Consider the following 12149-nt stretch of genomic DNA (forward strand, 5'->3'; position numbering starts at 1 on the left):
CATGATTGTTCTCTCCAAGGAGTGTATCTACCTGAGGTAAATGTTCAACTCATATGCCTGTCTTTTGCTTGGCTGGAAGCCACAGGTGTGGATTCAATTCCAGACCTGATGGGTAGCTAGGGGCCATAGTCTCAGTGGTTCCACCAGGCTCTGTCGGACCAGCAAACCTGTTACCCCCTCCCCTTTTTTTTTTTCCAAATGATTTTGAGTTTTGTCCACATTATTCTCCCTCTCTGTCCCGAATGATCACACGTTCTTTCTTGTTGAGCCAAGAAGCACTGGGAGAATCCCTCTGAACACGGTGTTCTCAGCAGCCACTACAATCGATCAGAAATGTCATGCAAAATGGAACCCACTTGCCTTCCCTGTTCTACGGTAATGAGGTATTACTGTATGTGTGTACACCCTGGATGGCCTCAGCTGAGATGCTCTCTTGTTTTCAATTTCTATTCCAGACTCACCTGTGTAGGGACATGGCCTACTTCCCCAAACGAAAATCAACAGCCCTTTTTTTCTCTTTCTTCAGTGTTTCTCTCTATGGTCACTTGAGGCTTGATCAAAGGGCAGCTGTGAAACCGTGTGAGTGGCACCTCTTTTCATCCCCTTTACAAATCAGTCTTGATAAGAACCCAGTCCTCGCAAAGATAGTACATTGTAGGCTGGCTCTGGCCCAAGCTTCCCTCACACAGATCTGGCCTTGAGCTACTTTCTAGAATGTTCCCACTCCAGTGCCCCCTTACTGATCTTCTTATTTCATAGAATTGTACACTTTTACAGCAACTTACAAGGAAGTTCTGGTTCCTAAAAACAGCCAAAGGCCAATTGAAGTTTCTCGGGGCCCTTTCCCTGGGTTACGGTTCCTCCTGAGTGAGTGTGCAGAACAGTGGAGTGCTGGCATTTTTAAGGCAATACCACATTTTGGGAGTAATTAAAATCTTCATCTCGGTCACCTGCCAGTAGCCACAAAACAAAAGGATTACAGTTAATTTGCATCATTAAGAAAATTACTTGAAACCTTATCAGTTTAGGCTCAGTGGGGCTTTGCTTTCAAGAAGGAAGAAGAAGTACGTAATTACAGCAGAGAGGAAAGGCAGGAGAGAAATTCAGATGAGAATTTTCCCCAAAGTCCAAGGCCTCTTTGGGTTGTTCATTTCTGTAAGGATTTATTAGGTACCTGCTGGGCTCTAAGTATGATGGTAGACACTGATAAGATACAGAGGAAGGAGAAAACACTTAAAATTCACAGGCTAGTACAGGAGGAACACTACACACTGAGGAAGCGGCCAGAGCATTAATCAACTCCTGTGAGCAAGAATTGCCTCAACATCTATTTGCCTAGCACTCTTAGAAAAAGCAAAGAAGAAAAATGAAAAGTGACAGTTGGCATTGACATAGATCTTACTATGTGCTTTGCATTAAGTGCTTTACAAGTGTTAACTCAGTTTTCACAACAACCCTATGATGTAAGTACCATTATTATGCCCATTTTGCAGATGAGATGACTGAAGCCCAAAGAAGTGAAAATCTTGCCCAAATCACATAATTAGCAAGTTGAAGAAGATGTGGGATTTGCACGCAGACAGTCCAATCTAGAATCTGAGGTTTTAACCCTTATTCTGTATTGCTTCCCAAGGGATAGGGTGGTCTCCATCCTTGAGGAGTTGGCATTCTTTCTCTCAGCAGGTAAGTGGGATAATTAAGTTAGAGGAAGGCTATGGAAGAATGCAGGCAGGAAATAGACAGTGACAACTTTAGGAAGGGGAAGGGGAAGGGGAAGGGGAAGGGACTTGAACTGGGCTCTTGACCTGGATGTGTATATGCAGGGGGAGCTTTGCACAAGGGCCTAGGGAGAGTTCCAGTTCAGGACAAGAGCAGAAGCAGAGGTAACGGAGAGCCTGGCTGCAGTTAGTGGGTACAGGGTTTACAGCTGCCCAGGAAGATAAATCATTAAAGCAAAGGGCTGTCTTCCCACATGGACAGAGGTGGAAGATCAGAACAGAGAAAGGGCTTGGAATATAACAGACTGGGGTTTAATATTGGACTTTGCCACATGTTCTCCAAGTGACCTTAAGCAAGTTACTTAACCTCTATTAGCCAGTTTCCTCAAATGCAAAATAAAAGGTATTGCTATAGAATAACAGGGAGAATCTTGCACCCTGTAAGGAATTCATTCATCTATTTCTTCAAAAACATTCATTAAGCACCAATCCTGTGCCATGCTCTGTGATAGATGCTAGAATGATGAGCAAGAGAAACATGATTACTGCCATGCCAGAGCTTTCATTCTAGCTAGTGGGCAAAATACTTTTCAATCATGAGCATGGTTTTGAAGAAAACAAATGCAGATTTGGGGGCCAATGGAATTAATGTCTTTTATTGTGCCTAAGACAGCATCTGGCATGTAGGAGTCAATCAATACAAGGCAGTTTTCACTATTACATAATATTGGTAGCACCATTTTGGAATTCAATTCATGAGTTGAAGCCATGGGATCAGATACTCTTCACTGTCTCCTCAACAGTCATTCCTCTTTTCTTCCTAACTAATGTTGTTAGCTGCTGTTGAGTTGGGGACTTGAGGATTGGACCATTGCGATCCATGGAGTTTTCATTGGCTGAAAATCACCAGGCCTTTCTTCCTGGCCTATCTTAGTTGGAAGCTGAAACTTTTGTTGGAAGCAACACACAAGCCACTACCAAGGGGTAGGTAGTAGCTATGCATGTGGTGCATTGGCCAGGAATGGAAACTGAATGGATGAAGAGAATTTTACCATTGAACCACCAATGCCCCCTTCTTCCTATCTAAAAACAACAACAACAATAAGTGCCATTAAGTCAGAAAGGTCCCTCTGGGTGGGTTGAACTACCATCTTTTCCATTCATGTCACCCAAGAACACCTCTTCCTAACTAACAGACCCTTCCTTATTTAGTTCTTCCTGGATGGGAGATCCAGCCTCTTTGAAAGCACATGGCAACCAAACATGATAATTACATTCACCTTGCCCAGAGACTGGTTTAGGGTGAGTCATGGGACTTGGTTCCAGCTGAGGACATGTGAGGGGAATTCTATCAAGGGGAGTTCTTGATAAGGTTTCCTTGCTCCAACTACAACCAAGCAACTAAAATGACTCATGAAATATTTCCAGTTGCATGTAACAGCTGAAAATGCAGTAGCTTTCCTGACCACAAAAGAGATTGCCTTAGAAGGCCAGCCATTATGCTGAGTGTGGCAGAGAAGAAAGGTGGGAAGACTATGGGCTCATGATGCTTGAGGAGACACTGAATTAGTCACCTTGGAATCACCTACTGTATATTCTTTCTTAGGTCTGCAATGAGCTTGGGACTTGCTGTTCAAGCTTTGTGGGGTTGGGGGTTCTGCCATTGGCAATGAAAGCATCCTGAGTGATAAAGCATGGTTTTAGCATAGTAAGTGATCATAGGAACAGCACTCTTGCTCTTCCCGAGGGTTGCTGATAATAGGAGAGCAAGAGAGTTAGATTCTGCTATTGATGTGCAGCTGTGTGGGCTCTATCCCTGTGTTTGGCAGAAATATCCTGAAAGTAAGGCAGTGAGAGGCTCTCCTGAGGACACTGTTCCTCAAACATGGGCACCCTGCGTTAGTACATGTTTCTGCTAAGCCAAAGAAATCCGAGGAGGATTTTCGCTTCTATGAGGAAAGGCGAAAAGCAAAACAGAATCAAAACTAGCATTCAGGATGTTTGTTTTTCAGCAAGCAGAGCCGTTAAAAAGGAAGTGCCCACCCTGAGCAGGGAAAGTGGCATCTCCAAGCGCCTTCCCTAGGAACTAACTGCAGTCATCATCTCACCTTCAAGCTGCCGTAGCTTTGACCTGTGCCTGTGAACACGCCATGCTAGTGTTATTTTAGATTCTGTGTGTTACTTGGTATGATTTTGTAGGTTATTTCTGGGTCTGAGAATGCTCAAACATTTTCCCGTAGAAGTTAATGGTAATTGCTTCTTTGCTTTACACCATTTCGGCTTACAAAGGGTTTCATAGGAACTCTCCACTTGCAGATAACGGGGGAAACTGTACCGGATTAAGTTTTCTTCCTTCCTAGGGGTAACACTTGCAGATTCTCAGTTCTGCAGTGAAAAAATCACTGTTTGGTCTCTCTCAACTCTGTATGAATCTCCTCAACTGGTCTCCGGAAACCATTAGCAAGACAGGAAATGAAAAAGAGAGAGCCCACTCCTCCCCAGAGGAGGGCTACAAGGGGATGGGATCATTCAACAAGAGCCACCCTCCCTTGCCCCCCCACCATCACACACACACACACACACACACACACCCCAGGTACCAACTCTGCCAGAGGAGGGTTCCTGTTGCTTCTAAATTATGTGCCTTTGATTAATTTTTCAGGAAAAAAAAAATCAGCTTTGCCAGAGCCTATATTGTGTTTTCTCTAAATCAGGGCAAATAACATTACTTCTCCAAATGTTGCTATTAGAATGAGATTTATATTTACCTAGAGAAGCTGCTCCTGAGAGAGATGCAGTGAGAAGTTTATGCGACAGACAGAATCATCTGCCCTGCTGAAATGTGATTTGCTGCAGAGGGCTGTTTGGAGTTTGGATAAATGAGAAAGATAAACAGATGACTCCTGGTGGTTTTTCAGTAACCTGATTACCACTGGGGAATAGAGCTCTCTCTCTCTCTCTCTCTCTCTCTCTCTCTCTCTTTCTCTCTTTCTGTGTCTCTCACCATCTCAGCTTGTGAATGAGACAAATACAAAAATTTCCAAAACACAAACTTGAGCTGGTAAGACCATGGCATACACCCACATCCCTGCTAATATCCTTGCATGTGTCCACAGTCCTACATATACTCTCTGGCACACATATGCCTGCACACACATGCATGTGTGTACACAGGGCACACACATGCATGTGCACACATTTGGACCTCATCTTGGACAGTCAGGAATTCAACTTTCCTTACCATCATTGTCTTTCCTCCACCAGCAGGTAGAGCACATTGAGCCCTAGAGGAGCCACCAGTATACTGGCAGGAAGCAATTTGCCCCACAAGGTAGAGCTGTAAAATTCAGACAAAGTAAATTTGGCTATAAAAGCCCTAGGTGCTCAGAGTTTAGCTATTGTGGTTCCAGGCTATGGAAAAAAAAGTATTTCACGGGTGTCAGTGGCTTTATATAGCTCCCGTGTATTCTGCAGTTCAGAATCAGAACTGGAAATAGGAGCCAGGAGTTCTAGATTCAGAGTCAGACCTTTATTTATTTGCCATTTATGGAGCTTCTCTATATGCTAGGCTGTCCTGGTAAGCAAGGAGGAATCAGACATAAGTTCTACCTCAGAGAGCATTCAAGCATGGCCCCAAGTAGCTTGAATATACACTCAGAAAGGAAGAGGAAACAAATGAGAAGCACGTACAAACCTGCTGCAGGGCCTTACTTCTGCTGCAAATGAGAGAAGCTTACTGTGGACCTAGCCCTTGTGGACCATGGAGAGTTATAGGATTAGGGCAGATGTTGATGGGGGGGCAGTTCTTGCAGCATGAGTATGGGTAAGGAGAGAGGAAAGCGTTTCACATGTTTAGAAGATAATGCATAGATTATATTCTAAGACATGGAGCACATGTGTGGACAGAGAAGGGAAGAGAGAGGGTGGAAAATAAAATATTCTTTCCAGGTTTTCCTCCCTCCCTTTCAACTCTTCCCACGTCAGGCCAAGGTGGCCACTCCTCAGATTGCTGAGCTGAAACACTGTTCCCAGGCAGCAATCACTCTCACCAAGTGAGGATCAATGAGGGCTCAGTGCTCAGGACAAGAGCCCAAAGTGGAGGATTATGGAGGATGCTGCAGGAGGAAACCTGTCCCCTGTCTTCCTACTTACTACCTTTGTAGGAAGTACACGCTGTTCCCTCTGCTGGAACTCTTCTTTCTTCTCCCATCACTGTTTGTCTAACTTGATCTCATCCTCCAAGATGCAACTAGAATGTGAGTTTCACAAGAAAGTCTTCCTTACTGTCACCAGCCAGAAGCAAGTACTTCTTTTCTGAAACCATGAAATCTTATATTCCTTTAGGATGTTGATGGGATTTTCCTGTAAACAGTGGAAAACCCCAAATGATTAGCTATGCCCCAGCTTCCAATTCTGTTTCATCCTTGTGTGTATATTCCTGTAAAACATTCTTGCTATGGCTCTTGATCCCATTGCCAAACTGGGGCTTAAAAAGCATAAAGTATGTAAGTGGAGAATATTAAAGGGTCAAGTGTTGGAGCTCTGAACTTTGAATCAGCTGTATTGCAAATATGGCCAAAAGGCTAACAGCATGATAGCATTATGCAGCTCCCCTGATTAGGGTTCTGGGAAGGGACCAGTGAATTCTAAGGTCCTGGATCCTCCAGGGAGGTATTGGCAACAAGAAGCACGGTGGTGCTGGGAAATAGGAGTCCTCAAGTCTTCTTATCCATAGGCTGGAGGGCAACAACACCCATGGCCTCAGTCTGGATTCTTCCAAGTATTTCAAACTCAACTAATTATCTTCCCTCTTTCTGAGCCAAGTTCTTGCTCTTGTGTCCACTATTTCAGCCAACATCAACACCATCCACAGAATTGTACAATTCAGAAAATGCCAAGGGATCCTTGGCCCCTTTCTCCTTCACATTCCATTCCTAACCTATCACCAAATCTTGTGATTTTGCATACAACAGATCATTCAAATCCATCCCTTTCTTACCACTTTTCCTCCACCACCCTACCATCTCTTCCCTGGATTTCATCTGTTGACTCTATTGTCACTGCCATCTCTTACATGGATAATTACAGTAGCCTCCTAACTCTTTTGCCCCTGTATTGTTTTGTCTCTCCAATGTGCATTCCTGATGCGTCGGCTACAGTGAAATTGATCTTATCTACAGCATATTGTGTTGCTATTTGAAGCCATCCAGGTGCTTCCTACTGCTCTCAACTCACTGCCATGGAGTTGGACCCAACTCCTAGTGACCCCTCCTTGGGCTTCCAAGACAGTATCACTATGGAAGTAGATGGCCCAACCTTCCTTCTGAGGAGTGGCTGGTGGGTTTGAACTGCCAGCCTCTCCAGTGGGGTCCAATCATGCAGGACATGTAGGCCAGGTCAAGGAATTAAAATTTTATTTTCTCTCTTCAGCCTCATCTTTCTCCATTCTCTCTTTATCTCTCTGAAATAAAAGTGTTGCAGCCTTTTTGTTCTAGGTTTTAAGAAAGCCATGGTCTTTCTTGTCTCAGGGTATTTGTAGATTACTTTTCTCTCTGCTTATAATGTACATCCTCCTCACCCCCTAAGTCATCGTATAGTTTTTGACTTAACTGTCCTTTCTTTGGGGAGGTCTTCCTTTATCCATCAAACTAGATTATGTACTTCTTTTCTAGGCTCTGAACTACTCCATGCTTTAGTTTAGCACATTTAACACAGTTTATAATTAAATATTAAGCCATGACAAAAATATATCCTTGCTATGAGACTGAAACTCCATCAGGAATTTAAGGTACCATGGCTGATTTCACATTGTTGTGTTTCAGGACGTAACACAGTTCCTGGCACCTAGTAGGTGTCCAACACATACTTGTTGTGAATGAATTAAGTCACTGATGAATTGATTAAAAAATGAACCACAAGACTATAAACAAAGAACAAAGGCAGCTATTTCCTGGGGTGGAGTGTTTCTCTGTAAGGCTGTAATAGTTGAGCTGGTCTCTCTTTCTTTTTCTCTAGATCTTTCTAGACCTCAGCATGTGACTACACAGAGTCTGCGCATATCAAGCCATGGACTCGATTCCAGTTTGGGGTGGGATCATTCCTTGGGAACAAACCCCTCCCTGTATGTTAGGACTTCAACTTCCTATGACCTATCTCAGACTAACATCACCTCAGAAATCCTTTCCATCTTTTTATCAGTTAACTCAGAAAGAATTAGGTCAATTTTCAGTATTACGGGTTTTCCAGTTGTGCAAATGATTAATGCACATGGCTATTAATGGAAAAATTGGAAGTTTGAGGCCACCTAGAGATGCTTTGGAAAAAAGTCCAATGATCTTCTTCCAAAGTAATCAGCTCTTGAAAACCCTACGGAGCACAGTTCTACTCTGATGCACATGGAGTCATCATGAGTTGGGCTCAACTCAATGGCAACTTTTTTCACTATTAGGCAATGAGTGTAGGAAAGAAACAAACATCTAATGCAAGCTTGAACACAGAGTAGGTGACTAGTCACTGTGAGTTGGGTCTGACTCGATGGCACATAACAACAACAACAACAACAACAACAAGATATTTGTTAAACCGAGTGAAATATAATCATTAAGAATAGGAACCTTTTCTTATTATATGGCACCACATATCCCTCAATGGATATTCCTGTTTGCATTACATGTGGAAAGTTCTCAGCACACTCCATGGTACACATAGAATGTCCCTTGGTGTGGCTCTTGGCTTTCTCCATCACCTGGGAAGCCACATAGTTTCTCTCTCTTGTCTGCCATTCATCATGTTTCTTGTCCCCCTGTCCAGGCAGTAGTTGAACCAGTGGCCATTCTTTTATCTTGGTTGTATTAGTATCACTAGGGAGAAACTATAGGGAGCTTTTTTGACAGGGGAAGTGACCTGTTCTCTTTCTGCTTCAACTCATTTTTCACTTAAAGATAGGGCAGAGTGAATCATATTTCTGTCTGAAGTCTTTATTTTCCTGTCAATAAAAATCTTGTTAGCTGCCTGCCTGGGTAGGGTTAAAGGGTGGAATGCTCACCAAGCCAATCCTGTCTCTATTCCTTTATTAACCCTGGATTGGCATTGGAATCCTGAAGTGCTAGTTCCTTCAAGCTCAGAGTTATGAGGCTTAGCCAACAGTCCCATTAATTTAGGTTGAGATCCTGTCTTCTCATTCATTCACCACTTGTCATACAAGAAGCTAGAGGGGCATAGCAATGCATTAGAAATATCTGGGGATGGAGTAATAGAGAGTGTGTTGGATAAGAATTTTGTCTCAGGTCTAAGAATATGAAGCTTGACTCCATCAGCTAGGAAATATTTTCACCTATTTATGACCTAGTTTCCTTTTATAGTTGAAATAATGAAGTTCTTGGCATAGTGCCTGAAAGGAAGTAAGCACGCTGTAAATTTTAGCATTGAAAATGCTTGCTCAATGTCCACTGAATATTATAGAGCAACTACTATGTGCCAGGAACTATTTGGAATGTATCAGGAAACAAAACAAGGATCCCTGTTGTCATGGAGCTTATAGGATGATAACAATGATGATGAAGAAAAAGATGATGATGATGATGATAATGATGATATGATATTGAAAATGGTCTCTGCTCTCTTGGAGCTTACAACTTATGGAAAAAAATGCAATGAATTCACACCCTGCCATGGCTTTACTTCCTCTGGGATATAAACAAGCCTAGCAAGTTTCCCGTACTGCACTGGAAGCTCGTGAGAGTGGGGACAGTGCTCTGTTACCCTCTGGGCCTGCACTGTCTGATTTTCTGACTGTATTAGGAAGTCCTTGTATTAACTATTCAACCTCATGGTGAGGGTGTGGCTTTTCATAGAGGAGAAGGATGACTCAAGGAGGGCACATTAAACATGAGAAAATGTGCTGGCACCGTTCTAGAGAAGGATTCATTCATTTATTCATTCAGAAACATTTCTTGAACACCTTGAGGTTATAGGAACTGTGCCAAGCACTGTGAGGGGGCACAGAAACTAATGAGCCATGGTACCTGATCACACATTATCAGAGCCAAAGAGACACAACAGTGGCTATTTCCATAAGGTAATTAATCGTGCAGTACCTCATGCTTCAATTTCAAGCCTTCGTTGCCTTTCCTCTACAGCGGGAATCCTCCCTGAGGGAGGAAGAGAGGAAGTGTGTTTGGACAGAGAAATGTCAGGAACACAAACAAGAGAAAACTGAGGTAACTGTCCTCCACCATCTGACCAGGATCAATATCAGCAAGGTCAATGTCTCAAGAAAAAAATCAATCATGCCAAGAATTGACCAATGAGAAAGTTTCCAACCCTGAGTCAATACCTGTTACAGTAGATACTTTAAGAGTTTCTTGTGAGTGACAAGTGTTTGCTGGAATTGCAGTGATCCTGGGTTTAGCTGGTTCACTCTTAGATACAAGATTTGTATTAAACCAACTCCTGGTGTCATTTTGTCAAGACCCTGCAGTTAAAGGCAGGATGAGATCTCCAGAATGGAGGTGACCTCCTGACCATGTGAGGATGATGGTGATGGTGAGACTTCGATAGTGCTTTCTATTCTGCAGGCAGCTTTTACTATGTTGTCTAACTGGGGGCTTCCAGACAACCCAAAAGGGTGGGCCTGCACCTTTTGGCTTCAATTGCCTTATCTATAAAATAAGGTCAGACACTTGCCCAGAGACTCAAAGCTGGCAACTGTCAGATCAGGGTCTAAAACATAGGTCTCCTAACACTGAGTTTAATGCCTTTTCCATCATACAGCCAGATCATTGCTTAAGACACAAACTTGAGTAAAGAAACTTGTGGATGAGTATTTTGCAAAGTTATTTCTCGAAAATATTAGTGCCTTAGGATGTCAAATGTATTACACATGCACGCACACATACATGCACAAAGGCATTTCAGTCCAATAAGTCTGGGAACTGCTAAAATAAGCAAAGAGGCTTCTTTACTGTCAGGCTTCTCAGTACCTTTAATAAGCCAACATAACCAGTGATATTTTGTGACTATACAAGACAGAGAGAGTATACAGTGACTTTGGAAACTCTGAGTTTCAAGGCCCTCCTCCTTGGCAATTGACATTTTAGGGGTGGATTTCCTGTGGGAAAAATCCAGCTGCAGGTAACATTGAACACCAACAACAGTGGCTGAACAAGTTTCCACTAACAATATCTGGTATGAAATTGGCTCAGGGCAAAGCAGTCAAAGGGCTGGATTGGGGGCTGTGAGGATGGTCATCACACAAAAGACCTGGCCCTTGACCCTTGGTAAAGACAATTGGGCAGTAGTCTGTGGGTTAATTACATGGATTGGCCAATGGCATAAGCAGCAGTGTATGGTAATAGGCCAGGTTCTATGGGGGAAATCCTTGTGAAATCCTTGTGGCAGGACATCAGGGATCACCTCCAAACTTCAGACACTGACCTGTTTTTCCTGTAGCAGCTCATTCACCTCGTTTCCTACCATGGAACCAAGAAGCATACACTATAGCACAGATTAGAATGGTGCTTTCATAGGGGGAAGTTTCCCACCGAATTCACCAGAAAAGTGGACACCGCAGTGCCCATGTTGGCTTGAAAATAGCCAAAGAGATAGGCATAGCAGTAAAATATTGTGATTTTGTAGCTGCTGTACAGAATTGTCCTGTGTTTTCCCACCAACGCCCAAGGCATCTGTCTCATGATCCTGGAAAAATACATAAGGGAACACAGCCAGTGATGGCTGGCAGGTGGATCACACAGGTTCCCTGAAAGGGTGGACTGAGGTGCTTTCTGAGGCTTTAAAGTTGATAAATTCAGCCCCCCAGTGGGGCTTTAGCCCCATATGCGAGACGAGGAGCCCTGGGTGACCCCCTAAGCACACTATGGGTGACATCACAGGCTCTGGAAGCGTATCTGCCCAGGTTGTTGCCAGAACCACAAGCATGATTCTTTGAACACCTCAGCTCCTGGTGCTGGGAAGTGTAACTGTCTATTGGCACTTGGTGTGGGTTACCCCACTGGGGTGGATTGGTTGCTTCATCCCTGTGGAGGTGTAGGAACTGTCTGGCCTAACATGGAAACCCACCATCCTGCTGCATGGGCAGCCTCAATAGGCATGCTTCGCCTGGACCAGGATGATGGTTATAACATGAAGAATGAAAGTGAGTCTCCTTTTCTGGCATACAGCAAAACAGGTGACTTTTCACAACCCCTCAAGTGACTTCCCTGGAATGACATATGTGGGACACTTAGCCAGGGAAAATGCTTAAGATAGACACTTTTCTCACCACTCAATGGGAATCCATGAGCATGGTACTCACAGAAGGGGAAGATTTATCCTTTTTGATCCTTACCAAGCACCTGGTTTTTTTTTTTTTTTTTTTTTTTTTTTTGAGAGGAGAGAAAATTATTTATTGCAAAGCAGCAGTGCAAGGAGTTA

This window comes from Orycteropus afer, unplaced genomic scaffold (assembly GCF_000298275.1).
Source record: "Orycteropus afer afer isolate SDZICR_OR568_19922 unplaced genomic scaffold, OryAfe1.0 scaffold00082, whole genome shotgun sequence".
NCBI classification, from domain to species: domain Eukaryota; kingdom Metazoa; phylum Chordata; class Mammalia; order Tubulidentata; family Orycteropodidae; genus Orycteropus; species Orycteropus afer.